Source organism: Aythya ferina (genome assembly GCF_964211825.1).
Source record: "Aythya ferina genome assembly, chromosome: 26".
NCBI lineage: Eukaryota > Metazoa > Chordata > Aves > Anseriformes > Anatidae > Aythya > Aythya ferina.
The window spans coordinates 5,052,979-5,080,456 of NC_140324.1; the positions used below are offsets into that span (position 1 = coordinate 5,052,979).

Here is a 27,478-nt window from a genome sequence, read left to right on the forward strand (position 1 = left end):
ACGCTTTGTCTGCGCCCACCGGCCCCGCGCAGCGCTGTCGCCCCATATAATATTTATGGAGCTGGCGGTCACATTCTCCCCCACTCCGCTGCTTGCATCCAAAAAAAAAAGAAAAAGAAAAAAAAAAGCCGGGCACAGGATCGAGGAAATTATTTGGGAATTTATAGGCCAGCGAGTTGCTGCTCTTTGGCTGGTTGCCCCATGGGGTGCGGAGGTGCGGAGCCTGCCCTGCGCCCCTGGGACCGCTGATGGGTGCGAGGAATGCAGCCAGCTTGATTTCGTGCCAAGTTTTCTTTCTTAAAAAATAAATAAATTAAACATAAAAAGTTGAAAAGCAAACAGGTGTAGTTTTTTTTTTTTTTTTTTTCTTGCTTTTCCTAAATCTTGCAAAACCGCTCTGCTCCTGAGCCAGCTCTGGGAGGTGGGAAAGGTGGGGAAAATACGTTGCTGATTTGTTTTCCTGCATTTCTGTTCACTGCCTAATTCCTACACTAACTAAAATAAAAGCAAAGGGGCAGAGTGCCCTGTCTCCCATCTCACCTCGTGTCTGCAGCCCTGGGTGGGGGTTTGGGGCTGCCCCCAGCCCACCCGAGTCCCCTCAAAGCCTCGCTCAGCTCCCGGCTCCAAAGCAGGCGATTTATGGAAAGCTGCTTGCTCAGGAAGGCACCGACCGGGGAAACTTCACATTTGGGGCAAAAGACAGAGGATCTGTAAAAATGCAGGGCATGACCTCAATTTGCTGGGATTTGGGGAAAAAAAATGATAAATGATGTCAGCGTGTAACCGGGGGTAAGAACGGATCGGGTGCGAACCCAAGTTCCTGCAAAGTGATTTCAAAATTTCAAACTCTACTGAAAACTGGGCTGATGCAGGGCATGGGTGTGAAACGGGGCCATGTCCCCAGTGCTACAAAATTTGCTGGTTTTTTTTTTTTTTTTTTTTTTTTTTTTTTTTTTAACTAATGATGAAGAAAAAAAAAAATAAAAGGCAAAAAAACGGGTTCTGTATGGAATGTTTTTAACATGTAAAAGCAGCCCGGTGCCCTAAATCCTCCACCCTTGATAAAATACACCAGCGAGCCTGTGCCTGAAACACACCCACGTGTACCTGAATTTGAATTGTTCCACTGGAACCCCAAATCCTGTGCCCCCAGTGCCCTGACAGCAGCAGGCATCGGGAACCCCCAGCCGCTGCCTTTAACTCGCTTTACATCAGCGAAGTTCCCTTTGTCCCAAAGGCCGAGGAGGAGGCATCCACACCTTTTGTGTTTTCATGACAAACCCCTGCACGCTCCTGAGGCTTCAGGAAAGTCTGGAAGAGCCTGGTGGGGCAAAGCAGGACATCGGGAAAATTTCTTCCCGGTGGGTATTTCCTATTCTTTGTGGATTTATTTGTGCCCTTCACGAATAAATGTGCAGAGCCATAAGGATGGAGCAGCTGCGTTGGAGCCCGCTCATCCAGCAGCATTTTGGGGTGCTGAACTTGGATCCTTGTCGTCACACAAATCAAGAGGAAAAAATATATTTAGCAGTTTGGGCTATTTCCCACTTCAATTCCTACCTCCCGCTTTGCATTTATTCCCTTTTACAAGTGGGTTGGATGACAAATAAACCGGGCAATGCCGTGGGATGCTGCTGCTGCTATTCCCCTGCGGACAGGAGCGGGAGCACGGCGGGGAGCAGAGGCTGCGTGGGGGGGGAGCACTGAGGCTCTCGTCCTTCCCCCCTCCTCGAGACAAAAAACAGCCCAGAGAGGATGCAGCACCCCTGAAATAATTACGGTGTGGACGTGTTTTGCTGGATTTGGGGAAATGCCCTGTGATAAATTCTGTGCCAGCCACGGGTTCAATGAACCAACACGGTCCTTTGCCAGCTTCACCCTCATCTTCCGATAAACCCGCTAGTTTGGAGCAAACCAGCCCCAAATCCAATCCCTGGTGCAAAGCTTCCAGTTCTGATGGGCATTTCTTTGCTGCTTTGGTGCATCCTTCTCTTAATCCACCCCATAATTTACAGGCAGAAAGGTGCCTGGGATGCCCAGGAGCCTCTCAGCAGGGATAAACCCCTCCTTTTGGGCTGCCTCACCCCGGAGCTGCGGTACCGCTGCGCTTCGGGCAGGGCTGGCCCTCCCGTGCAGAAATGAGAGGAGGAGGAGGGACGCTGAGGAAAGCTCGGCCGTGATTCCCGTGCATGCTGAGCTCCTTTTGAGCCGATTTGGCTTTGTTGTACCTGAGTAAGGTGGTGGGATCCATGCCCTGAGCAACTGGGAAGGACGCGCCGCAACCCGAGCAGCAGCCCTGGGGCTCCAAAGCTGTTCCCACCTCTGGCAGAACAATTGCAAAACCCAAACTGGGTCATAAACCCCAAATTTAGGTTGCAAAACCCAAATTGTGGCTGACTTCGATATGATTTCAGGACACCACTGAGCCCTAAGCGAGGAAGCCAGCCTCACCCATCAGGGAACCCACAACACCCAGGGAAGCGCGAGCAGGATGCATCCCCAGCATCACCCCCAAACCCGGCCACACTGAGCTGCAGTTCCCAGCCTATTTAAAAGAAGAAAGCATTTTATTTTCCTCCTCATCTCTTGGCCACGGGTTGGAAGGGGTCGTGGAGCATCCTGCCACCACTGCTGCTCGCTGCTGAGCTGGGAACCGCCGCCTCCCAAGGACACGGCACAGGGGCTGCTCCTCGCTGTGCCGCACAACATTTCCCATCTGAGAGCACCGCGCGTGGCGGCCTCGTGCCGTTCCCCTTCCCCAGGGCTCCTTCAGGAAAATGCTGCGTGACACCAGCCCACGAGCGCCAGGGCTGGCGATGGATCGGGAGTGTCACCTCCCGCCAGCATCTCCCATCGCAGAGCAGCGCAGCCACAAAGAGCAGGGCGAGCAGAGAAGGGTGGAAAGGGAAGGTCCGGGGAGGCAAAGAGAAACCTGCTGGAGCTCCAGAGCTCCGTTAAGCGAGGGGCTCACAGTGCTCTGCGGGCAGGGAGCAGCTGGGGAGGGCGATTTCTTGAGCTGCCTCTTACACTGTGGGTTTTTCCAGGTGGAAATCGGGGGGCAGCTGGGCGCACCAAGACGGACGGGGCACACGGAGAGCCAGGGGCAGCTTTCTGGAGGACACCACCAAGCCACAAAGCAGCTTGCCAAGAGCTGGACGCACACATGGCACTGGGAAGGGGCAGCAGAACAAGGTCTGGCCACCACCCCACACCGTCCTCGTGTCCCCTTCCCAAGAGCAGCACGGGGAGGAGCGGGACGGCACCTCCGGCGCGGCACAGCCCTCCCGGGAGCGCACAACCGGAGGGCGGGCTGGAGATTGAGGGTTGTTGTAACAAGCATCATTGCCGGCTTGCTGAGCTAGGCATAATTGTTGCAAAACCGCTGCGCACATGCTGAGCTTCATAATTATCAGGCTTGTCTGCCAGCCTCTCCCTTCCCCCAGCACAACGGCACAGTTGATTATGATTATGGTGGCTAATTTTGTCTGGTGCATCTTAGGCATATGGGCCCCCACCTGCTCTGAATATGCAAACGCCGCTGATTTGCTCCTCGGGCTGAGCGGGGCCCGTGGGCAGGCGGGGAGGGGGAACCTGCCCACCGCTGCTGCCGCGAACAAAGAAACCCCACGCGGCGGCACGGGCACAAAGAGCCGCCGGCACCGGGGCTGCCCGCGGCGTGGCGTGCCGCTGCTGGTGCCATCGCGGCAGCTCAGCGCCCATCACGCCGGCGTGGCAGCCCTGATTTTGTCTCGTATGAACCAGGTGGAGCACCCACGAGCAGCAAAATGAGGTGGCGAGTCGTGCACGTGCAGCCCGTTGGTGTGCAAGCGCACACCCGTGCGCAATGAACGCCCCGCGGGCAACGCCTGCGCTGCCTCTCCCTCTCCGAGCAGCGTGGTCGGCGGTGGTTCCAGCCCAATTTTGTCAGCCCGATGCTTCTAAAAGTGTCGGGGCGATGGCGAGGGGCAGATGAGGTGGTCTCGTGTCTGGCTCGCCGAGACCGCTGTCATGGGGGCTTTGCCATGCTAATGGATAATTAGGTAGGCAGACAGAGTGACAAGGACCCAGATGGATGGATGGATGCCACGAGGATCTGGTGACAGATAAATAGGCAGATGCTAATGGGCACTGCAAACAACAGCTTAGACTCCTGCTAATTCCCACTGTAATTTTTAAGCTCTCTCCAACCTCCCCCCTTTTTTCCCCTCTCTCCCTCTGGTGCTGAGCCCTTCCGCGCGCATCCATCACTTCTTTTTTTTTTTTCTTTCTTTTTTTTTTTTTTTTTTTTTTTCACAGAATAGCACAAATGGTTCGTAGGAGCTCTGAGGGATAATGAGGAATAGTGAGGCGAGGTGGGCGATGAGCGGGGGCTTGGGGAGGTGCAACCATGGGCAGACCCACGGAGACCCAGCCGTGCCGCGGGACTGGCCAGAGCCAAGCTCCGGGCACCTCTGTGCCCCCTTCCCTCTCTTCCCACCTCCCAAACGCTGATTTTATGTAAGTTGCCATCGCTTCCGATTAAAAAAAAAAAAAAAAAAAATTAGAAAGAAGAGGTTTGTCCCTTTTCTTCCACCATGGGGATGGGAAGAAAATTGTGAATGGAGGGGAGGAGGCCAAGGTGGATTAGAGCCGGAGAGACGCGGCCAAGCAGGCGGCGGAGACAAAAGAAAGCATCTTCGCTTGTTTTCCCTTGCCGCGGGGAATCCACGTGGCATTTGCGGGAAGGCGGGGAGAGCGGGATGGGGAGATAAATCCTGCTGGAAGGCTTTCGGCGGCACCCGCGCCGTGCGTGCGAGATTTATGGCCCTGCAGCTCGCAGCCGGCCGCCTATGGGTGCTCCTGGCCTGCCCCGTCGCACCGGGCTCGTTAGCCACAGCCCCAGCTAACGAGCTAATGGGTTTGGCGGCGGGGATATGGGGATGCTCATCAACTTTGGGTCTTCCCAGCGTGGCAGGGACCTCGCAGCCACCGTTGCCACCCCTATGTCCCAGCTCCGTGGTCACCCAGCACCCAACGCCGCCCTCCTCCTCTATCTCCGAGCTGCCCAGCTCCTTCTTTTTCCCACCTCTCCCCCAAATTTGTCTGCCAGCCACCAGCCCCTCCATTCTCTGCTCCTTCTGCCAGTCTGCCTCTTTCCCCTCATTGTTTGGCATTGTCGTTCCCGTAGTTAGCTCCATCACCACCTTCTTCCCTCGCTGCTCTGAAGATTTCTCTCCTCTCTCCCGCTCTCCCTTTCCCGGCTTCTTTTCCCCCCCTCTCCATTTTCTTTCCTCCCCTCTGCCCTCCCAGGAGGGGTCTGCAGGAGGGTGGCAGTGGGGACAAACACCCCAGGGCTCCCACGGTCCCATCCTGAAGGATGCAAAATGCAGCCAGGGAGATGCCACCGGTGTCCCCTGCACCTTGGGCGAGAGCCAGCAGGAGAGGGCTGGGACGAGGCAGAGCGCAGGGCTTGGCACCCAGAGGCACCCACAGCAAGCAGGAGCCAGCGGCGAGCAGAAAACCCAATTTCTCCCTTATTTCACCCAGAATGAGTGCTGGAGGGGGGTGGGATTGAGGCTGGGGAAGGGCCCCTCTGTGCAGCAGCCGGTGCTGGTGGCAGCCGCAGCCGCTCAGGTGGCCGCATCCTGCGCCCGCTATGTAGGTCAGGGCTGGGGGGGCGCGGGGGCTCCAGCCCGGGGCCGCCCCTCCCGCGGGCAGCGGTGCCAGCTTGGATTAAACCCCTGGATGCCTCCCACCGACGCCGGGGGAGCAGGGAGGACGGCGCGGGTCCTGGCTTTGCAGAGCTGCTGCTCCCGGGGGCGAAGAGCTGAAAAATTCTCAGCGGTGCCTGAAATCGCCAAGTTTTGCCCCAGCCGTGCATCCTGGCCCTCGCCGCTGGTGGCGAGCTGCTGGTGCATAAACGAAGGAGCCCTAACGAGCAAGCGGTGATGGGCAACGATCCGGCGTGCTCTGCTCGCTGCTCCCAGAGCTCAGCACCATCCAGCACCACTCCGAGCAGCCCGGGCATGGTGCTCATGGACACCTACACCTGTGCTACCTGGATACACGCACATAATGCATCTATCTGGGGTGACACCCTGCACGTACACATATCATATATTTCTGGGTGTGTAACCTCGGTCGTTGTCTTGGTTTTGGTGGGAAGCTGCTCGCCACCACGATTAAAAGTTTGGCCGAAAATGACCCCGGCGCAAACACTCCGATTTTAGAAGACGTCCACCCAAGTTTTCAGCAACTTGTTCGGAAAGCGCCCGCAGGCTTTTCTGACAAGCTCCCACAGGTTTTTCCCCGATTTCTTTCTTTCGCTTTATGAGGTAAGTGAAAGAAAAAAAAAAAAAAAAAAAAAAAAAAGGAACATTTTCCTTATATAGATAAATATATGCATAAAAATATTCCAGGGATTTTTTTTTCTCTGCTCAGATCCCTGCTTGCAAGAGTTTTCCAGCCTCTGCACCTCGCCCTAGTTGTGTGAACGAGGACCCAGCAGCTGTGGGTCAGGGTGGCTGGACTGGAAGGAAATTAGAAATATGGGAACGATAAAACCTTTAATTGCTAGTGGGAAAAAAAATATATATCATTTTCTGGACATAGATGCTGAAAACACATTCAGTTTTTGTTTATTTTCCTTCTAAGCACAAAATACCCCAGCAGAAATCCCGACACATCAGCGGGGGCAGCAGGCGGGTACCAGCAGCACCCCACGACCCTACAGCCCATGACTTAGGCGGCACGAAGAAAACCCGCTAAGAGCAACGAACGGATCCGAGAGGAAACAACCCGGCACTGGGGGGCATGGATTTCGTCTTGATTCCCCACTGCAGCCACACCACCTGCCAAAAACCCGCTGGCCATAGCGGCGACACCGCCCGCATCCCTCCATGACCTCATGGCTTTTTTTTGGGGTGAAACACGCGGGTATCGCGCTCAACCCACGGGGCACGACTGGGACAGGCGGCCGGCGTGCCGAGGACAGACAGAACTCGGCACGGGCGTGGGAAACGGGGGGCGAGGGCACGTCCTAGACGCGGCGTTTCATTAAGATGCAGGAGCGGTGCCGTGGGTGCAAAAGCGGAGGGGGAAGGGTTAAGGGGCGGCGGGAGAGAGGGGCGAGAAGAAAGCCCGAAGAAAAGAAGGGACCTCGTCGCACCGGCGGGGCTTGATGGCTTAATTACCATATTCAAATCTAATTAATTCCCCTTTGCATAAAAAGGCCACGGCGGGCGTGGGACCAGCCTTGCAGATGGCGTCTCATGCTCAGCACCATTTTGGGGCCGCCGGCCATCTTAGAGCGAGGCGGAGGACGGCTTCGCCCGCGGCGCCGAGCATCTGCCGGGGGCACCCGCCGGGCACGGGGCCGCCGCGGGTGCCGGCGCCAAAGGGGCCCCCGAGCAGCCCCCCTCTCCATCCTTCACGCTGGGCTGGGGGAGAAGGGGGTGTTTAAATAAAGGGATGGAGGAAAAAGGGATGGGGAGGGGGTTCGGAGCCATGGGTGGGGTCGTTTGGTGGGGTGGCGTGCCTGGTGCCCTGCTCCTCGCCCTGCCTGGGGCTCCCCACTCCAGCCCCGCATCCCGGGGTCCAGATGGGATGGTGCTGGCTGGAGATTACCCACAAATGCGGGGTTTACTGGGGGGATTTGCTCGTGCGCATCTCCCCGGGACCGCTGCAAAAACCTCCCACAACCAGTTGTCTTGGGGGGCGAAATGAGGGAAAACACTCCTCATCTCCCCGCCGTGCAGCTGGGGGAGAGCCGAAGCACGAGGCCATGTCAGGAGCTCCCAAATCCCAGCAGCCAAGACCAGGGAGGGGAAAAATCCCTCCGGGAGCGCGGGTGAGCCAGCAGCACCCGTGCCGGGCACGGTGCCGGGCGCATGGGGGCTCGCTCTGGGAAAGGTGCGAGTTTATTTCTCTGATGCCTCGGACAGCTCTGCTGTCACGTGCGAAACCCCGAGCCGCGGGGGCTGCGGGTTTTCCCCTTGACTAACCCCCAAGGCTGCGTTCAGCCCTGCTGCCGAACGGCTGTGCTCCTCCCCGCCCCCTTCCCCTGCGCGCTCGCAGGCTGGGATGCGAAGGTTACCCAAAAAACGGGAGACCTGGAGGAGCTGGAAGGAGCTCGCGTGGCTAAACCCGATGTCCGCCAGCAGGAAAAACGTGTGCAGGGAGGGTCGGATGGGGCAGAGCAGGAAGAACTGCGGGTTTCAGGGGGAAAGATGAAACCCCAGCAGGGGAAAAGCACGAGGTGGTGGAGGGAAGAGTCCCCGTTCTGCTGTTTGCCCACAGAAAATGACGTTTTGAGTCATATAGGAAAGATTTAAGATGTGCATTAAAAAGGGAAAGAGGGGAAAAACATTAACCAGTCTTCCGCCAGCTTTCAGTGCAAAGCTGAATATTTTCAAAAGGGTATTTAAATAAGGAGGATGCAAGCTTTTTTTTTTTTTTTCCCCCTAAAGCATGGAGAAAAAGGGACCACGAGCCCAGCACCTTGCATCCCGGCCATCGCAGCCCCCTGCCCCGACCTGACCATGAGGAGCAGCCCCCATCACACTCCCCTGCTCCCCCCAGATCCCCGGCTGCAGAGAGCCAGGGGAAGGTTTTACCCATCAGAGCCGGCTTTGGGGTTTTTGGATACAGCAGAAAACCCCGTGCCGGCTGGATGGGGGAGAGGAAAGAAGGAAAATCTGAAACTTACCGAATCCACAAGGGGCGATGGGGTCTTGAGGATCCTTGGGGGAGCGCAGGTAACTTCCCATGCTCAGCTCCACGCGTGTCGTGCTTGTGGAGGAGGGATGCCACCACGCCAGCCTGGCCCCAAAAGCCAGGGACAACTTTACCGCTGCAAACCCACGGCAGGAGCAGCCTCCTCCGGGCTGGAAAGCTCAGTCCTAACCCCAGGTCCTGGTGGAGCTCCTCTTTCCTTCGATTTCCAGGGTGAGGGTGCTGCGAGGTGGTCGTCTCCCCACTGCCCTGCGCTGGCACGGCTTCTCCTTGTCCCTGTCCCCATCCCCTTTGGTGGGTGCTGCCAAAACCACGCTGATCGAGGCGATGCCGGGATTTTTCCTCTGAAAAAAAAAATAATAAAAGGAGCAATGCATGAGGTGCTGCGAGGATGGTTACCGTAGGAGCTGGAAGCTCGGTTTTCCTTCTAGTTACTGCACAAGGAAAGGAACGGTGAGGATGGACAGAGGGGACACGTCACAGCCAACCCTATAAGTGGTGGTCCCGGGGTCTGCGGGACCCCGCTGACCCGAACTGGTGACTGCAGCTGGGGGCATGGACACACCACGGCCACCTCCAGCACATCCCTCTCACACTGCTCAGCACAGAGCCCTCCGAAACAGCCCAGCCGACACGCAGGGCAAGCCCACGTGGCTAAGATGATGATTTAGGGAAATGGTGAAGGTTCCTGAGCCCATGTGCTGCTGGGGGTCCCCGTACCCGACCCTGCCTCCACCAGCCCCGAGCTTCTCCCCGCACACAGCACCGTGAGCAGGATCTGCCTCGTGTTGCCCATCAAAATGTTCCTTTGGCCTCTTCGCTGGGGTTTAAGGGGAGGGTTGGTTGGCTCCATCACCCCACAGATCGCACCCAGAGCAAGTCCCACATCCCTCTGTGGGGATACGGGACCTCGGCAGGGCAGGAGCCGAGTGAGGAGGGGAGCAGGAACGCGTGGAAGCACCGGGTGATGCCCAGGCTGAGAGTTTTATGCCCAGACAGGAGGATTTCCTCCCCTGCACGACACACAACCAGCTGCAGGAGCTTGTTCCTGAAGGGTGCTGGAGAGGCTGAGGGTCCGAGCAGCTTCTCCGAGGGATTATGAAGCTGTTGGGGTCCTCCAGGCTCTGCATTGGGTGATGGGGACAAATCCCCTACAGACCTGCCCTTGGTTGTCTATCCCACCCCCAGCACCAGCTGCCAGTGATGGGATGCCTCGTTCTGCCCCAAATCAGCCTTTTTATGCCCCCCAAATCCCCTCTCCAGGTTGGGTTTGGAGGCGAGGACTTCACCCCTCAGTCCCCAGCACCCATTTCCACCCTGCCCATGGGCGACACCTTTGGGACCACTTGCTCCACACCCCAAAACTCAACCCCTCCAGCACCCCTTTTCCTACAGCCCCTACGGTGTCCGGTGGGACGCTATGACCCCAAAAACACAGGAGAACATCGGCTTTCCCCACCCAAGGGAACAGGTTGGCTCTGCTGCCCCAGACGGGCGGCAGGAGCTGGAAAGGGGGGGGACCGGGGGGCCAGGGACGCCCAAGGCGACGGAGGGCTCAGACACAATGCTGCCATTCACGGGGCCGCGCCGTGGGTCCCGGCCCTTCCTGCCCAGACACAATAGGGGCGGCCCCGCGCGCCACTTGTGTGCATTGTGCGCCCGGCAGCACCCCCCCCCCCCCCGCCCCTCCTTTCTGTCCCCCATCGGATAATGGATCCGCTTTGTGTGCTTGGCTGGACAAGGACTTTGTTTCGGAGAAAGAAACTGTGTTTGTCTGTCAGAAGAGATCGGCCAAGAAAGGGACGGGGAGGAGCGGTGGCTGCAGCGGGGCAGCGTCCCTCGCCGCTCCCCGCAGCATTGGCCTTGCGCGGCCCCCGCTCCGGCATCCGTAATCCCAATGGGTTTGGGGGAAAAAAGTCCTCGTTGGGAAGTTTGCTCGGTGCACGCACCGGTCCCATCATGTAAACCCCGTGCCCCAGTGAGCATCCTCTGAACCCCGTGCCAAACCAGCAGCCATAAAAACAGAGCCACGACGGAGGGTCCGCATCCCCCCCTCCCGGGCATCCCCAGACACCGTTCCTCGGGATGGGCTCAGCAAAACCTTTCGGAGATTATTTCTCCCCCTGCCTCGTTCCGGCGTGCAGGAAGGCAGATGTGATAATCCCCGGCTTCATCAGCGCCAGGAGCCGCAAAGAGGAGGATTAATAAGGCTGGAATTTGGGCATCCCAAAACGGGTCCGTTTTGGGGTTGTTGTTTTTTTTGCAGACATCTCCGACTGCAGCACCTCGGGAGGGGAGAGGCAGCCCTGGCACCGTCCCATGGGCTGCGATTCACGCGGCGCTGCCACGTGGGAGCTGCAAACCTGGATTATTTCCTGCTAAACCAATTCAGGAAAACTGCTCTCGTTTATCCCATGGGCTGGGGTAGTTCCTTTAATTGCTGAAATCCTGATTTTCAAAAGCGCGCCTGCGCAAACACCGATATTTGGCGAAGAGGTGGAATTTTGTTCCCCCCATATTTTAGCCTCGAAATTTAAAAGAGGGGACCGAGACGGGGACATCAGGAAATCCCAAATCCCACCTCACCACGGGTCACCCCAGCCGTGCTCCATCAGCAACTTTCTGCAGGGTGGTGAGCGTGGAGACAGCACCGGGGCTGCCCCATCCTGTGCCCGCCAGCACCCCGAACAGCACCCACGGGTGACAATTTGGGGTGACAGCAGCAATTTGGGGCTGCAACCGATGCACTGGAGGCAGCAGGTCCCTCTCCCCTGCTCTATTTTACTCTGCGGGTATTTGGGGATTTGGGGTCCCTGCATCTTTATGGCACCACCACTGGGCACCCCAAAAACTCAGCCCGGGCACTGCGGGATGGAAAAGGGGAAAGCGGCCGGCCGGGCACGGTGATTAGGGTGGCCTGGGGAGTAATTATCTCATTGGGCAACTAATACCCTTTCAGCGGGAGCGGGGTGGGGAAGTATTGTTCGGGCTTAGGGATTACATCAACCCGGCTGGAGCAGACAATGTGCTCCCCCTGGGAAGAGGCAGCTCAGCCCCAGGGGGAGAGGAGGGAGGCAGGGGCTGAAGCTGTCTCAATTAGCGAGTGGCCCGGCGAGGAAGAGGGTGGTGGGAGCGCATGGGGGGGGGGACGTGGGGAGTTTGGGGAGGGGGAGCGAGAGCATCCTTAACCCTTTGTGCTCCTTCCGAGGGGGCTCGGCCCTTCAGCCCTGCGGGGGGGCTGGATGCGGCCCTCATCCCTGCGATGCCAGGGAAAGCAAAGCGGTGAGTTGGAAGCTGGCCTTTTTTTTTTTATTATTTTTTTTTTTCCTATTTTTCCCTCTTTTTTTTTTCCATGCTGGCAGCCCAACGCCATGCCCTCCCGGCCTCCACGCACATCAGCACCATGCTGGCGACTGCGTGCTCGTACGGCGGGCAGCAATCTGCCAGCTGGGACCACCGGTGGGGGGGGACAGACAGCGAGCAGGGCACGTCTCCAACCCCAACCCCAACCCCAACCCCAACCCCAACCAGCAGTGCTGGGGTGGGGATCCTACAACATCCCCACACCCCTACACGCAGCCCCACGTCCTTGGCATCCCCCCAGCCCCCCAAAACACCGTCCCCAGCTCCGTGCCCACCCCGTGAGGCTGCTGTCCTCTCTCTGCCGAGGGGGCCGGGTTTATTTTTGGCCGTGTTGATGCTAAATCAGGCGTGAGGCCAGAGTCCCGGCGGCAGCGACCGCGCCAGGTTACCGGCGGAGCAAGGGGCCGTCTCCACCTGGCCCTCGCCATCCACAGGGTGATTAAACACGGGGCTCCCAGCTGCCATACATTTTTAAATAAATGAATAATACATAGCGGGGTGATAAATAAATAACGGCCATACATTTGAACTTAGCCTCTGAGAAAATCCTTTTAGTTCAAAAGGACCGGGGCGCTTGGAAAGGGGAGCCCATGCATTTTGAATGGGGCTGCCATCAAGTGTCAGGGCTTGGCAAGGGAGATGAGGGGGGAGGGACGAAACCGGCTCGGATGCAAAAGGGTGGGAGGGGGGGACAGGGACGGGGACGGGGTCCTTGGGCATCGCCAGAGGCAGCTTTGGTGGGAGCGGGCACGACGGCTGCTGTGAGAGCCACACATCCCTTCCCATCCATCTGAGGGCATCAGGAAGGAGGAGGAGGAGGATGAAGAGTGCCAGGAGGCAGAGCAGCCCCCAGAAAGGCGAGCGGGGCACAAGAGGGGCAGGGTTGGTCCCGCAAACCCCGGCTGTGTGAAGGAGGAGTCCCCGTTTAGCAGAGCAAAGGCAGCGTTTACTTAGCAGTGGCCCTATAAAGAGGTGGGTGGCCCTGGAAGGAGGCCCAGGCAAATACAAGGGGATTAGACAAGCACAAGGTGTGAGTGGAGGGGAGAAGGGGAGGAGGACGCACAGGGAAAGCCACTGGCCAAGTGCAGGGCATCACCCAGCTCCCCGAAGGAGGAGAAGGTGGCGAGGCAGAAGAGGGTGGGAGCGGGATGGGGGATCCGCATCGCCCTGTGCTGGGGGGAAATTCATGTCAGAGAGGAGCTGGGATAGCTCTGAGGCTGCACCAAGCCCCTGCACGGGGCAGCTGGTGGCACGCACCTGCCCTAAATCGTGTCCCTGCCACACGCGGCCATGCATATCCATGGCTTGGCCATGCCCAGCCACGCACACACATGTCCCTGCCATGCACACACGTGTCCCAGCCATGCACACACGTGTCCCAAGGCAGGGGATGGGGCCAGGCACGAGCTGCCCGGCCAGCACCCCGTTCCCTCGCCCGTCACAAAGCTCGAGAGCCGCGGAGCCAACTTTAATTCTTTGCGCAAACCGCTCCCACTCGCTTGCATCGCTAAGTGGCTATTGATTTATTAGGCTGTAATTTAAGGCAGAACGTTTTCAAATGAACTCACACACCAAGCCCGAGCACGAGAATAAACAAGGCCTGATTTATTTGATGCCCGTCTCTCGGAGGATACCGGGCACAGCAGGGTGAGGGAGGACAAGGGCAGGGAAAGCCAGGCGGGAGCATCCCCTTCTCCCCCGGCACGCGCGGAGAACCCCGGGACGCACTCATCCAGCACCCAGGGATGGGTGCAAGGAATGAAAACGGGGACAAGGAGAGAATCTGGCCAGCACGGGGACGTTGCACGTGCCCAGCCAGGTCCCATCTGCGGGACGCATTCCTGCGAGGCAGCCCCGGCGCGGCCGCGCAGCAGCTGCCGGCCAGATCCCGGCGGCGACGGCGGCGCGGGCTCCTCTTGACCTTGCCGGTCAGGTGCTGGGCAGGGGTTGGAGAGGGATTGGGGAGGGGGGGGGACACCACGGTGCCGCCAGCCGTCGCGGGGCCGCGGGGAGGGTTTAATGCAGCGGGGACCATAATGGGGCCGGCTGGGGGAGCGAGCGGGAGGAGAAATTAGTGTCAGTGTGCGCGCCTTAAACAAACCTGCGCCGGGGTGACGTGAATGAGGGCACAGCCTGTGTATATATTAGTGATGGGATCTGACCTCGCTGGGAGGGCTCCTTCCCTCGCTCCGCTCCTCTGGGCGTGGGAAAAAGGCCTGGGCTCTTTTCACAGCTGTTCTCGCTGCTGCACTGAGCTAATGGAGGGGCTGCCGGCTCCCTCCTCCCCCCTCCGCCTTTTCAGTTATTCAGCAAAACCCCCCTTTCACAGTCCCTTAAAAACACACCTCATTGTTCCTGCCTGGTTTGCATTGAAATGCCACTCGCGCCCCGTCTCCCGGAGCAGCGGCCCCGGCCGGCGAGCCCCGCCGCGGGGCAGCCCGTGTGCGTGCACATGCGTGTGCAAGCCGTGTGCGTGCGTGTGCACACCCGGGTGTGCCAGGCACACGGTTATGCATTGCGGCTGATGCCCGATTTCTTCCCCAAAGAAGAATTTTTTTTCCCCAAAGCGGCGGCCGGTGGGGAGGTGAGAAATTCGCAGCGGCCGAGGGGGTTTTTTCCCATCCCGGGAAGCGGAGCTGGTGTCGATGCCCCCACCGTGGAGCCCCCTCTTTTTTTTCCCTTTCATTTGAATGCTTCAATTTTGTCATAAGAAATGAGCAAAAGCTGCCAGTGCCTTTCCCCGATGCACAAATACCTTCCTTTTCCTCCCAAAACTGAAGGCTCTGCAAGAGCAGGCAGACATATGGCCGTGGCCGTGTCCTCTGTCCCATTCCCTGGCCCTAAAAACAAGGGGGGGGGCTGCTGGGGGCTGTGACCCAGCCATGGGGACCCCAGCCCCGTGCCCAGGTTTCGCAGCCAGCCTCCGATGCTCCAGGAGCAAACACCCTGTGCACCGTCCCTGTCTCCACCTGATGCACCAAGCGATGGGAGCCCCGGGGCTGGGGCTTCCTGGGAAGGGGGTAGTTTGGACAGGGGGGGTTTCACGTATTAATTTTCCTTTACATCGAGCTAGGAAATTGTCTCCAAACTCGGTGGAAATCCGAGATTTATAGAAAACAATAAACGGGAGCGGTTCTCGCCTGGCTTCCCGGGGAATTAGGACAAGGGAAGTCGGGGCTCAGGCTCTGACCAGAGCTACGGTGACCGCAGAGATATGGGGCTTGTCCTCATCCTCATCCTCATCCTAATCTTCATCCTCATCCCCGGAGCTCCCAGCACACCCGCACAGCCTCCACCTGCCAGCCTGAGCCCGGCCGCGCGGCAGCTCCTTGTTCACCAAGGCCCAGCCCCAGCAAAGCACCAGGATCGTGCTTTTCATTAAAAATAAATAAATACATTCCTGGTGGCTGCCGAGCAAGGCATGAAAACGCCATCCCCAAAGGCTGAAAAACCAGAAGGCAAATGCAGCGCGAGCCACAGTTATTATTTTTTGAAGCGGCTGTGATTTTTTTAAGCTAATCTGCAGCTGTCCTGAGGGGGGGGGAGAGAGAGAAAGAGAGAGAGAGGCTGGGGCTGGCTGGTGTTAGCAGCGTGACGGACGGGCACGGGGACAGCATCCTCAGGGCCGCCTGCATTTCCCGCTGACCTTTCCCCGCTGCTCTGATAGATACTTTCTGACAAAAGCGGGGACGCCGCACACCTTCCGTCCTTGCTCCGTGCCTAGCGCGGGGACATCGCCACGAGCGAGTCCCTGTCACCGGCTATTAGGGGGAGAAGGTCTCCGCCAGCGCCGCGCTCTTTCCGCATGAGTGCCAGGCTGGGGGGGTGTCCCCGGCCCCCCGGTATGGAGCGCACGTGCCCGCCTTGGTGGTTTATAAATGCAAATCTGTTTAACAGCCACACGCGCGTTTGTTATCTCCGAGGATGAGCCCGAGCTCTTTGAAGTCAACATATGTATGTGATTATGCACACATGTGCGTGACCTACATTCGGGGCTGGGGCACTTTCCCCTGTGCCACCCGGCGCAGGCGAGCGCCCACCCGCTCCGCTCCCTCGCAAATATTGCCATTTCCCCGGCTGGTTTTGACTCCTCCACCCAGCGCAGCCATGGAGTTTCCATAGAAACATGAAGATATTAAACTGTAAATAATAATTTCTCCATAAAAAAAAAAAAAGGAGTGGGGGGGGGGGAGGAAGAGAAAGGAGAGGCGGGCAGGCTTGCAAGCCGCGGATCCGATGCCGTGCGGCATCAGGGCCGCTTCCCCATGCAGGACGTGGTGTCAGCAGTGAGGGCGATGCTTTGGCTGGGGTCCCCGAGTACCCCAATGTCCCACACGGGGTCTGGTGTCACCCCCCGTGCCAGGTATCACGGGTGGGGGTCCCATGTGCCCACCGACTGCTCTCCCTTTGGTGCCGGAGGGTGGCTGAGGGATGCTGCGCCGCTCCATCCACCTCCGGCTGCTGATTTATCCGGGTTGGAGACTCCAGCCTGACATCTATAAAAATTAGCAGATAAAGAGCTGGCCGGGCCATCCTCTGCCAGCTTTGGGTAAATAAACGGGAGCTTTTCTGCTGCAATGACACATACCTGATTGGAAGGAATTGTTATTTACTGTTGCCTGTTCAATGGTTATTTTTAAATGGCCTAAAGTTAAACACATCAGTGTTTTTCATTTTCTCCTGCTCAGGGATATGTTTTTGTCCGGGGCTTTTACCCTTTCTATCTATTTAAGTGATACTTTTTATCATAAATGACTTTTTTTTTTTTTTTTTTCCCCTCCCTGCTATCGAGCACAAAGCAGAGCTGGAAAACCATCCTTCCACCAGGGAGAGGAGAGGCAGGCGCTGCCACGGGACGGGCAATTGGGGTTTTGTGGCCAGGGACACGCACACCTTTGGGCACCCGCCTGAGACACCGGCAGCCGGGATGGCTGCAAACACAGCTCCCACCTCCCGTCCCCAATTAAATCCGCTCTGCCTGATTATTGCATCGGTGGGGAGATTTTTAGGGCTCCACCTTTGCTCTGCTGTGCCGGGATGCTCAGCACCGTGCCGGGGACCTGGGGACCACGGGGCGGCCGGGCTCAGCCCCGACACGCAGGCAGCAGCCCCTGCCCCAAACCATCCGGGCTGGGGGGCCTGGGATTATCCACAGCGTAACATCCCCCAGGAATAAGATTGCAGCTTAGGGCCTAATGGAAAAGAGGAGAGAGATGGGATTAAAAGGAAAATAATGACTATTTCCTTAGCGAGGCCATGGAAATGAGAAGGGGATTAACGACCTCTTTACCAGCAGACCCCAATCCCGACAGGCGGTCCCGGACCCACGGATATCCGGAGCTGCTGGAGATGCCCACGCTCAGCATCACACCCAGGGACCCGTTCCCTAGGGTGACACCGGGGTTGGTGGCACTGACACCCGCAGGGACCTGCCTCGTGCCCACCAGAGCGCCTGCCACCGCCCCCTGCAACCGCCCCTGCCCGAAACGAAGGCAATTTTGCAAATATTTGCCCCCACCGTCATTTTCCTCTCCCTGCAGATTCGTTGGGAAAAAATATATATATATAAAATATTCTGCAAGGAATAAAACACCGAAAATTAAAACTTCACTTGCCGAGGCACAAGCCCGAGAATAAACCTGAAAGGCTCCTTTCTCTCGCCTTCGGTTGCACACACCGTGCTTTGCAATTGGCTGCTTTCCTGGAATAGATTCAGTTGCTATGATACCAAGTTTGCTTTTAACGAACCCCAGAAAATTAATGGCATTCAGCAGATAAGTCCTTAAAGTGGAACCTATTTTAAGAAATTCTTTCTGAATGGTTTACAAGTAGTCAGGAGGGAAGAGAAAGCTTCCCGAGGGCGGCAGAGCCCGCGCTCTCCCCACCTCTGCTCCCGGTTGGGATTTGGGGTCCGGGGCGTTGTGTTTCGGGACACCCTTCAGGTTGGGACCCCAAATGCAGAGGGTGGGATGAGGCGGGAGGTGTCAGCTCCCTGCACCTGCCCTGAGCATCCCTCCTGCTGCTGAGGCCGCTTCCTCCCGGCTGTCCCCACGCGGCCTCGCTGCTGCCACGATCGAGCATCTCCCTCCGCTGGTGCTACAGAGCCGCAGGCAGGGCCCTGCCGGCAGCCCCGGCATGTGAAGCTGTAGGATTTGGGGACAGACCACGGGAAATCATGTTCCTGCAGAGCCCAGGGGCCTCGGGAGGAGCTCTGGGCTCAGCACCGAGGAGCTGGGGAAGGTTTTCCTCCAGCCGTGCGAGCAGAGCGCGGGGTGGCATCAGGCGGCGGATGGGGTGCGTTCCCCCTCCTGGGACCGGTGTAAAGGACACAACCTGGTGTCCCCACCATGTTTCCCACTGCATGGTGACCTCTGGATTCAGGAACAGCCCCGCGTCCCTGCATTACACCGTGGTGGATGCTTTCACCCACCCTCGGCATCGCTGCTGCTAAAGCAAGCGCGTTCCCATCCCCGAGCCGTGGGCAGAGCCGCAGCAGCCATAAAGGTTGTCAAATGCCACCAGCACCATTACGGGTTAGGAACGAGAAGCTGAAATCCCACTGCCAATCTGCTCTGCTTTCTCCCACACCTCATTTCAGGCCCTTTTGCTCCCTACCCACAGCACGGCCCTAACCAGGCCAGCCCAGGGCATCCCTGCGGGTTGGGGGAAAGGATCAGCGCCCGCTGTTGCGGCACACGCAATCTGCCCCTCTCGCTGGTGGAACAAAGCAAGAGCTATCAAGGGAGAGAAAGGGGCACCCCCTTCCTCTCGCCCCCCAAAATCCTCCTCGCTCCCCTCTCCCTGCAGACTCCGGCAACGTCAGTTGGAAGAGGAGGTGCGACTGCACGCAGAAGCGAAACTCCGGCCAGGAGAGACGGGGCAGGGAGAGGCTCACGGCGCGAGGGGTGGCGGGGTTGGCATTTTCCTGTTTGGAGCCGCTGCTCTTCCTCGTTGCTTTTCTCAAGCCAGGGAAGAGATGCACCAAACAGAACAGCGAGCCGGCGTGCGGAAATGTCCCCAACGCCACCGCCCTACACGGGCTGCGGAGCCCCTCGCGCCGTGTCCACCTCCCGCGGGCCTGATCCTGCGAGGGCTTAACACGTGCCCGACCCGGCACAACATCGCTGGCTGGGTCCATCTGCAGAGCTTTCTGCCCGAGGAAGCAGGAGGGAAGGAGCTCGGCGCACGCGGGCACGGGGCACCCCAACCCGCGGCACGGCAAGGAGCAAAGCCGGAGCCCGGGAGACACGCGGAGGGGAGGCTGCGACCGCGGCAGCACCGGCACGGTGGGAGCAAGGCTCCCAAATCCACCTCTCCGAGGAACAAAGCTGCACTATCTCTGCAGATGCAGAATAAGCGACGAGCGGCGATGATTTATTTCTCTTCCCCAGTAGATAAACCGGCCTCGGAAACGGGTTTGCGCTAAATTACAATTTGCATGCGGTAATTTATTTAAGCAACTTTCCTCCTACTTCGTTATAAACAGGGCTTCTCTGGGGGTTATTTCTGAGCTGGCCCCGTTTCATTTGTCTCCAGCACACCCGGTGCAACCGAGCTTAATTGTCGGCGTGGAAATTAAAACCACTGCAGAAAAAAATAAAATAAAAAAATTAATAAAATAAAAGGTTCTTGGTTCGTAGCTAGCCTGAGGAACCCCAGGTTTGAATAGAAATAATCACCTAGGCACAGACGCTAGCTCTGGGCCTCAATAAAAATGATTAAAGACAAAACCCCACTGAAATTTCCACTCCACAGACGCGGCGCGTTTGGCTTCCAGCCGCTCTCCCCCGGCGAAGGCGCCGTGGCCGGTGCCTTGGGGAGGCCGGCGGCCGCGGGGCCCCTCTCCTGCCGGGAGGGCAGGGATTTCTCCCGGAGAATAGCGAGCGGGTTTTTACATTCGGTTCTCTAGCTTTATGATATCACATACACTCATACAGCTAGATAACCAAAGAGAAAAACCAACCCAGGTCTTTTAAAATCGGGCCTCGGCCGTGCCGCGCAACCCCGGGGAGGTTTCGCTCCGGCACCAGCGAGCCACCACGGCCCGTTGGAGCCCCCCGGGGTGGCCGCCGGCCCCGTCACCTCGCCGCGAATAACGAAGGGACCCCAACGGTTTCGGTGGGAGAGCGCGATGCGACGAGCGGCGCTGCCCACCCCAGAGCTCCAACCCAACACCTGCACCCCAAAGGGACGCGCGCGCACCCCGAAGCGTGCTCAGCCCCGCTCAGCCCCCCCCCAGCCTGGGGGCCGTGCAGGGCACGGTGCTCGCTGGGCGCCGTCCCCGCAGCCTCTGCCAGCACCCCAGGGACCTGCGTCCTCCCCAACCCCAAATTCGCCCCCAGCCCCAGCCCGGAGCCCGCTCCCACTTTGTAATTACTGTAAATTACTGGCGGGGAACTGCTGAGTCATGAGAGTCACTGGTTGAAGGGACGGACCCAGCGGAAAGGGCCCCGCGGGGTTTCCACCGCATCTCCGCTCTGCCCTCCTCTTCCTCCCCTTCCTCCCGCAGCCGCTCTCTGCAGCCGGGCCCCGCTCACGACCCCGGGGGCGGGACCGGAGCCTTCACCGCCGGGGGGTCCCCGTGCCCAGGGGGGAAGATGCGGACCCCGCATCTTCGAGGGGGACCCTTTAGAGCTGGGGGGACCCCGAATATTTGGAGGGGACCTCTCATATCTGGGGGGGGGGGGGACGGGACCGGTTGATGCCCCGAAGGGGCTACCCCGGAGCTGCCGGGGGGGTCCCGTGCTCGCAGCGTAGCCTCGCCCGCAGCGGGACCCGAAGGATCCCCGTACCGGGAGGCTCGGGGCCGGCCCCGGGCACCGGCCGGGCCGCGGGGGGGTTCGCTCCGGGGTCCGGTGTTGCCCCAACCGGGGGGCTCCGGCCGGGCGGGGGAACCGCAGCGGCACCGCAGCGAGGCAAAGCTCCTCCGGGCAGGGAGAGGAGCGGGGAGAGGAAGGGGGAACCCCCCCAAAAAAAGGGGAACCGGGGAGGGGAACCGGGACTGGGAACCGGGGAGGGAACCGGGACTGGGAACCGGAGAGGGAACCGGGGCGGGGAACCGGGGCGGAGAACCGGGGCGGGGGTACCTGTCGCCGTCGGCTCCGGGTGTCCGCGTCCTTTCCGTGCTGCCGGGGTGGGGAGGAGGCTTCCAGCCCCCGCCCGGTGCCGGTCCCGCTCCCGGAGCCTCCGGGACCTGCCTCTAAAGTTGAGGCAGAGCCGGCGGAGGGCGGGGAAGGGCGGGAGGAGGGACGGGGCGGCCGGCGGGGACAAAGCCCGGGCGGTGGGGCCGGGGCAGGGGTCACCCCCCCGGGGGCAGAGCCATTCGCCACGGCCGCCGCTTTCCCCCCCCCCCCAAGGGGGCCGCCCCGTCTGCTCGCCCCCCCTCCTTTACCCAACACCACGGAGCCTCCCGGCTCGCCGCCCCCCCCAGCCCGGCCGCAGCCGGCCCGCCCCGTCGGGGGAGGCGGCGGTGCCCCGAGGCTAACCCCGCTCGGGCCGGGCTGTGGCGGGGCCGCCCCCCGCCCCCCGACCCTCTTTACGCCCCCCCCCCCAGCCGGGCGTTAAACCCGACGGGGAAGGGCTGGGGCGGGGAAAAGGCCGGTCCTGAGCGAGTCGGGAGGGGGGGGGGAGAAAGGGAGGCGGGGGCAGCCGGACCCTCCCGTCGGGGCTGCGCTGCGCTTGCAAAGAGGCAAATTTTGCGGCAGCTCCGGACTAAAAACGGGCACGACCCCCGCCCCCCGGCAGGAACAGGGCCCCGACGGGCCCGGGCTCGGCTTTGTCCCTTAGCCCGGAGGGGGACGGGGTGGGGGGGGCACGTCTGGAGCCCGGGACAAAGCGGGCCCGCGGCTCCGAGGGGTGCCGGGGCAGAGCCCGGGGCGCGGCGCCGAGCTCCGGCTCCACGTCCCCCCCGTGCGGCCGCCCGGGGCCGGCCCTGCCCGGTGCAGGGGACCCGCTCGGCTCTCCGGGCACGGGGGTGCAGCCCCTGAAGCCGGGCCGGGGGGAGGGATAGACCCTTTCCCGGCCCCCCCAGCCTCTTTGCACGGGCAGCGCAACGGCGGGCACAGGCGCGCCCCCCGTGCGCGCACCGCGGGGTGCCCGGGCACCGATGCGCGCCCCCCGGCCCCACCCTGGTGCCCACCGGGGAGCACTCCCCCCCTTGCACACTCACCGGTGCACACGCACTGGTGCACACGCACCGCCGTGCACGCCCCTGGGGTGCCCGCACAGCTGTGCACGCGCACCCCTGCTCCGCACCCCCGGCCCCCCGGCTTTGTCCCGGCCCGGGGGGGGTCCGCAGCCCTCTCGGAGCCTCTGCACCGCACCTGGCTCCGCAAAAAAAAGGGCGGAAAACGAAACCAACCCACGGCCAGGGCTCAGCACCGGCATCGCCAGCCGCCGGGCACGGCCCCGACCCCACCGGGATGCTGGATGCGGGCACCCCCCGGCCGGGCCCGGGCCCCGCTCCCAGCGCCCCGTGTTTTGGGGAGGGAGAACCAAGGGCGCACGGAACCGTCCCGACCCCTCTGCCCACACCCACCCTGTTAGATATACCTATAGAAAAATATCTATATGGGTATGTTGGATCCCTATAGAAATATCTGCGCCCGAAGGAGCTGGGAGCCGGGCACGGCGGTGGCTTTGGAGGTGCCACCCCGCAAGCACCGGGGGCTCACCGGGGGCTCACCGGGGGCACCGGGGCTTTGTGCCCCGCACCGGGGCCTCCCGGCAAAAGGGAACCCTCGGAAGGAGCCCGGACCACGGGCGGCGGCCCCAGCACGGTGGGGCGGGGGCTGAGGATGCTCCCGCCGGCACCGGGCACCGGGTACCGGGCACCGGGTACCGGACACTGGGTACCGGACACCGGGTACCGGGCACCGGGCACCGGCCCCGCCGCTCTCCGTGGTGCTGAAGGGCGGCCGCCGCCGCGGCGGGAGGCCCCGGAGCCGTGCGCGGTTGTGCTTCCTCGGCCCTTCTCTTTCCAAGCCGCCACCACTTCGTGATTATTGTTCTAATTATCATTAATTATTGTCGTGAGCGTCGCCGCCGTTCCCGTCGCTCGGGTGCGCGGCGGCACGGCGAACCGTTCCGAGTGGGAGACGGTGCCACCGAGGCAGCCGGTTGCCGAATTAACGGATCGTCGCCCCGTACGGCCCCGCTAGCTGCCGCCCGCTGTCCCCCCACGGCTTGGTGGGCACGGGCACACCGAGCCGGTGCCGTTACCTCCGCCACCGGGCTCCGAAACGCCGCCGCCACCGGGGATGGAGGCGCAGGGCCCGGCACCGGGCGGCGGCGAGGGCTCCGGCGGGCTCGGCCCCGCTGCCGTCCACACCTCCGGGGGTCCCGCCGCCTCCCGGTCCTCTCCCTAACCCCGGCGGTTTTCCCCGGTGAAACGGTGCCTCCCGAGGGGGCAAACCCCCCGCAATGGCCGCAGCCCTAAAGCTCCGCCGGGGGAACGAACGGGAGCCACGGAGCGGCCCCGGGAGCATCCTCGGGAATGGGCAGCTCCGGGCACCGGTGGGGCCGGTGCTCAGCATCCTCACCGGTCCCGTTCCTTCGCCTCCCCCCGGGCCCGGGAAGCCGCCGCGCAGGCACCGGGCGAGCCGCAGCGGCCCGGTTCGGCTCCGCCGGTCTCCCGGTGCCTCTCCCCTCGGCTCCGCGCCCCCGGGAGGGCCCGGGAAAGCGGCGGGGGAGGCTCGGCAGGGCCGGCAGCGAAGGGGCGGCTGCCCCACGCGTGTTCGCGGCGGCGGGAGGATGGCAAGGGGGGCCCGGGGCTCGCTCGGCCCCGCTCCTTCCCGGCACTTACCGAGCGCTCGGCCGCCTCCAGCCCTCGGCCGGCGGCTGCGGGCACCGGCTCGGAGCCCGGTGCCTCTCGTCCCCCGTCCTCCCCTCGCCGCCACCCCCGTGTGCATCAAATACCTTCACTGCAGCAGCCATGTTGGGCTCCGGTGCGAGCACGGCGCTCGCCGCAGGAGCCGCCGGGCGCCTCGGCGGGAGGCAGCGCGGCTCGGCTCGGCTCGGCTCGGCGCCGTGCTCCCACCGGAGGAACCGGCGGGCCCGGGCCGGCTTCTCCCGAAGCCCCGCTTCGCAGCCGTACCCCCTCCAGCACGGCAACTTGTCGCCGTTACCGGCAGCGCCAGGCCCGGGGGTCGCGGGAGGGTCTCGCTGCCCGCCCCGTCCCGGCCCCGCCGCTGCCCACGGTGGGAAGGGGCGAGCATCAGCCCCGGGGCTAACGCCCGGCGAGAGGCACGGAAAGCCGCAATTACCTCCTCGGCGGGCGGGCAGAGTCCCCCGGCGCAGCCTCTGGGCCGAGCTCACCTGGGGAGAGAAAGAAAAAAAAAAAAAAAGGAAAAAAAATAAATTATTTATCGAGATTTACGTATATATTTCTATCCGAGAGGCGAAGCAGCGAGCGCGACGGCTCCAACTTGGAGCAACTTTGCCGGGAGGCTGGCAGCGGGGGCGGTGCTGGAGCCCACCCCCCCAGCACCCAGCCCTTCCCGGCCCCCAGCAGCTCGGGGGGGGTCCCGAGGGGAGCCCCGGCCCTACCCAGGGGGCAAAGCCGGGCCCCGGCCTCTGGAGCTGCAGCAGCGAAGCCCCACGTCTGCCCTCCCGGCCGGCTGCAACGGGCACCGGGGGGCGAGAAACGGCAGCGCCGGGCCTGCAGCCCCCGGGGCTGGGGGGCAATGAGCTGCCCCCGACCCCCCCGTGCCGCGGGCACCGGAGCATCCCCGGCCGCGGGCCCGCAGAAACGGGCAGCAGCCGCCGCTCCCCGGTGAACGGAGCCCGGCCCGCGCCCCTCGGAAGCGGATTTTCAGCTGTTTGTTGTTGGTTTGTGTATTTTTTCCCCCCCTCCCAGAAATATAGATTTTTTTTTTTCCTTCTTCTTTTTTTCCCGCCCCGTTTTTTTTTTTTTAAATTTTTTTTTTTTTTTTTTTAGCGTTTTGATTCCGGTGCTGTCGCTGGGAATTATTTGCATTTAAAACGCAACGACTCGTTCCCTGCACATCGCTTCGCACATCAATTCAACCAGCACCGGAGCATCGAGAGAGCGCCGGAGAGAGGGGGGGGCGACCCCCAGCAAAAAGGGGCCCAAACCCCCGGCCAGACCCTCCCCAATCGCTGCCCTCCCGGAGATCTCGATGTGTGCCGAAACTAAAGATTTAGCCGGCGCTCGGAATTGTTTTATTTCTGCTGTCGCTGTCACCCAAAGATGTGGTGGCAACAAAGACAGGGAGGGTGTTTGACGCTCGTATTTTTGGCCTGCTCCCGTGCAGAAATATTCCCCCTAAGCCCCGAACGCTTTGCAAAGATTGATCTCTCTAAAAGCAATAATAGCCTGCCCTGGGAAGTGCTTAAAAAAAGACAATCTGATTTTATATTTATCCGCACGCCGCTCCTAAGCCCGTCGGAGGGCACGCACAGCACTCGCAGAAACTAATACCGAGGGGGGGGAGACTGGAAATAAGAGCGGAGCCCCCCCCTCCCGGAGCACACCGGGGCCGAACGCTTTCCCTTAGCCCGGCGGAGATTTCCCCGCTCGGGAAAACAACGGCGAGGAAATCCCCGCCGTGCTCGCTCGGGCAGAGCCAGGAGCTTCAGCACCACCACCACCCGAGTTACTTTTTTAGGAAAAAAAAAAATAAAAAAAAAAAAAAAAGAGATTTTTTTTCCCCCCCTCTTTCTCCAAAACCAATTCAGCCCGGCCCTTTGGGTTGGGGAATTTCTCCGTGGCTTTACCAGCAGCGCGGATGGCACGGCTCGGAGGGGACGGGGGAAGGATGCTCACACCAACCACCGCCAGGATCCTCTCCAACCACCCCCTCCCGGCCCCCAAATCCCTTCCCCGAACCCCCCGAAATAGCTGCACACACCGAAACTTCGCTCCGGCAGCCCCTTACCTCGGGCAGCGGGCAGGGCAGGGCAGTCGGTCCGGGCAGCCCCGGGGGCTATAAACCCCGGGTGGCTTTTGTGAGTTTGCCGGAGTTTCCCCCGGCTGTCCCCTTTTGTGTCCCATTGCCATCTCGAGGCCCTGATTAATTAATTTCACACTGGAGCCCGGCAGAAAATTTTCCCACAAACAAGTGGCCGGGGAGACGTGGAGCCCCAAAGAAAAGGAGTCAACATCAAGTTCAACAGCATGCGGGAAGGCGATTTCCATCACAATCGCGTCTGAGCGGGCCCGGGCGGGGGGCGGCGGGCGGCGGCCCCCGCGCCCCCTCCGCGCCCCCTCCGCGCGTTCCCAGGCTCGGAACAATCGCGCTCTGTTTGCCTCGCACATGCCGGCGTTTGGGCACGGAGGCTGCCTTGTGATAACAGAAATAATGAAGGGGGCTCGGGGAAGGCGAGGGGGGGGGGTGTGGGGGGTGTGTGTGTGGGGGGGGTGCGCTAGGGTGGGGGGAGAGGGGTGGAGAAAAAGGGAAAATGGAAAGCGGAGGAGCCGCGCACACCGGGCTGCCCGCTGCCGACCTGTTGAGCCCCGACGGTGCCCTCGGAGTTTTGCTGCAAAAAAAAAAAAAAAAAGAAAAAAAAAAAAAACAGCCAAAAGGGGCGGCTCGGCCCCAAAAGCCGGGAAGGGGACGGAGCCGGCTCCGTCGGGGGGGAACTTTCCCCAAGTTTGCTGCAAATCCTTCCCCCCCCCCCCCCCCCAGACCTCAGCCACGCGTTTTCCCACAGCCCCGGGGGAGCGGGGGAGCCTGCCCCGGGGGAGCGGGGGCCGGGGCCCGGGGGGGGCCGAGGCGGTGGTGGACGTGTCCTGCAACCCAAGCAGCTCGGCTCCGCCGGGCATTGTCCCCACGGAGCCCGTGGCCATTGTTCCCGGCGCTGCGGGAGCCGGAGGGAGGGCAGCTTTCCACGCCTCGACCCCCCCCCCCCCCCCCCCCTTACACACACACACACACCCCTCCTTCGCCCCCACCCCGATACTCGCACCGGGCTGGCGGGACCCTCTAATCCGGGGGGAAGGAAAAAAAAAAAAAAAAAAGCAGAAAAAAAAATATCGCAACCCGCAGGAAAAAAATAAATAAAGGGGAAAAAAAAAAAAAAAAGGCCCGGGTTGGGGGGGGGGGAAAGAGGGGAGCGTGGGGTCCCCCCTGGAAGACTTCCTCCAAGTTGGGAGAAGCGGCAGGGGGGGGGCGGGATGCTGCGGGGGTCCGCACCGCCCTGCCCCTGCGACCCCCCCCCACCTCGGGGGCTGCCCCGGCCCGGGGAGTTCTGTGCGGGGCAGGGAGAGAGGGGAGCCGGGGGGGGGCGTTATTTACCTCCCTCCGCACCTCTGCATCCTTTAGGACTTAAGCGGCAGCGGGAGCCGAGAGCCGCCGGGACAGCGGCAGCATCCGGGAGGGGGGCAGGATGCTGAGAGCCCCCCCCCCGAGGCTGGAGCCGATGCGGAGCGGCTGAGCCGGGC

General features: G+C 61.1%; 1 long non-coding RNA gene across 3 annotated transcripts in view; it reads right to left on the reverse strand.

The window, feature by feature from the left end:
- Nucleotides 1–27,478, reverse strand: part of LOC311424082 — a 32,480-nt gene extending 5,002 nt beyond the window's left edge. The window contains exons 1-3 of one of the 3 annotated variants that reach the window (XR_014685988.1): nucleotides 27,333–27,478; nucleotides 24,339–24,390; nucleotides 8,687–9,056 (exon numbers count right to left, since the gene is read on the reverse strand). This is a non-coding gene — a long non-coding RNA (uncharacterized lncRNA). Of the gene's footprint in view, nucleotides 1–8,686; nucleotides 9,057–20,452; nucleotides 20,574–21,161; nucleotides 21,318–24,338; nucleotides 24,391–27,332 lie in introns of those variants that run through there. The other 2 variants (XR_014685989.1, XR_014685990.1) reach the window with 2 other exon arrangements.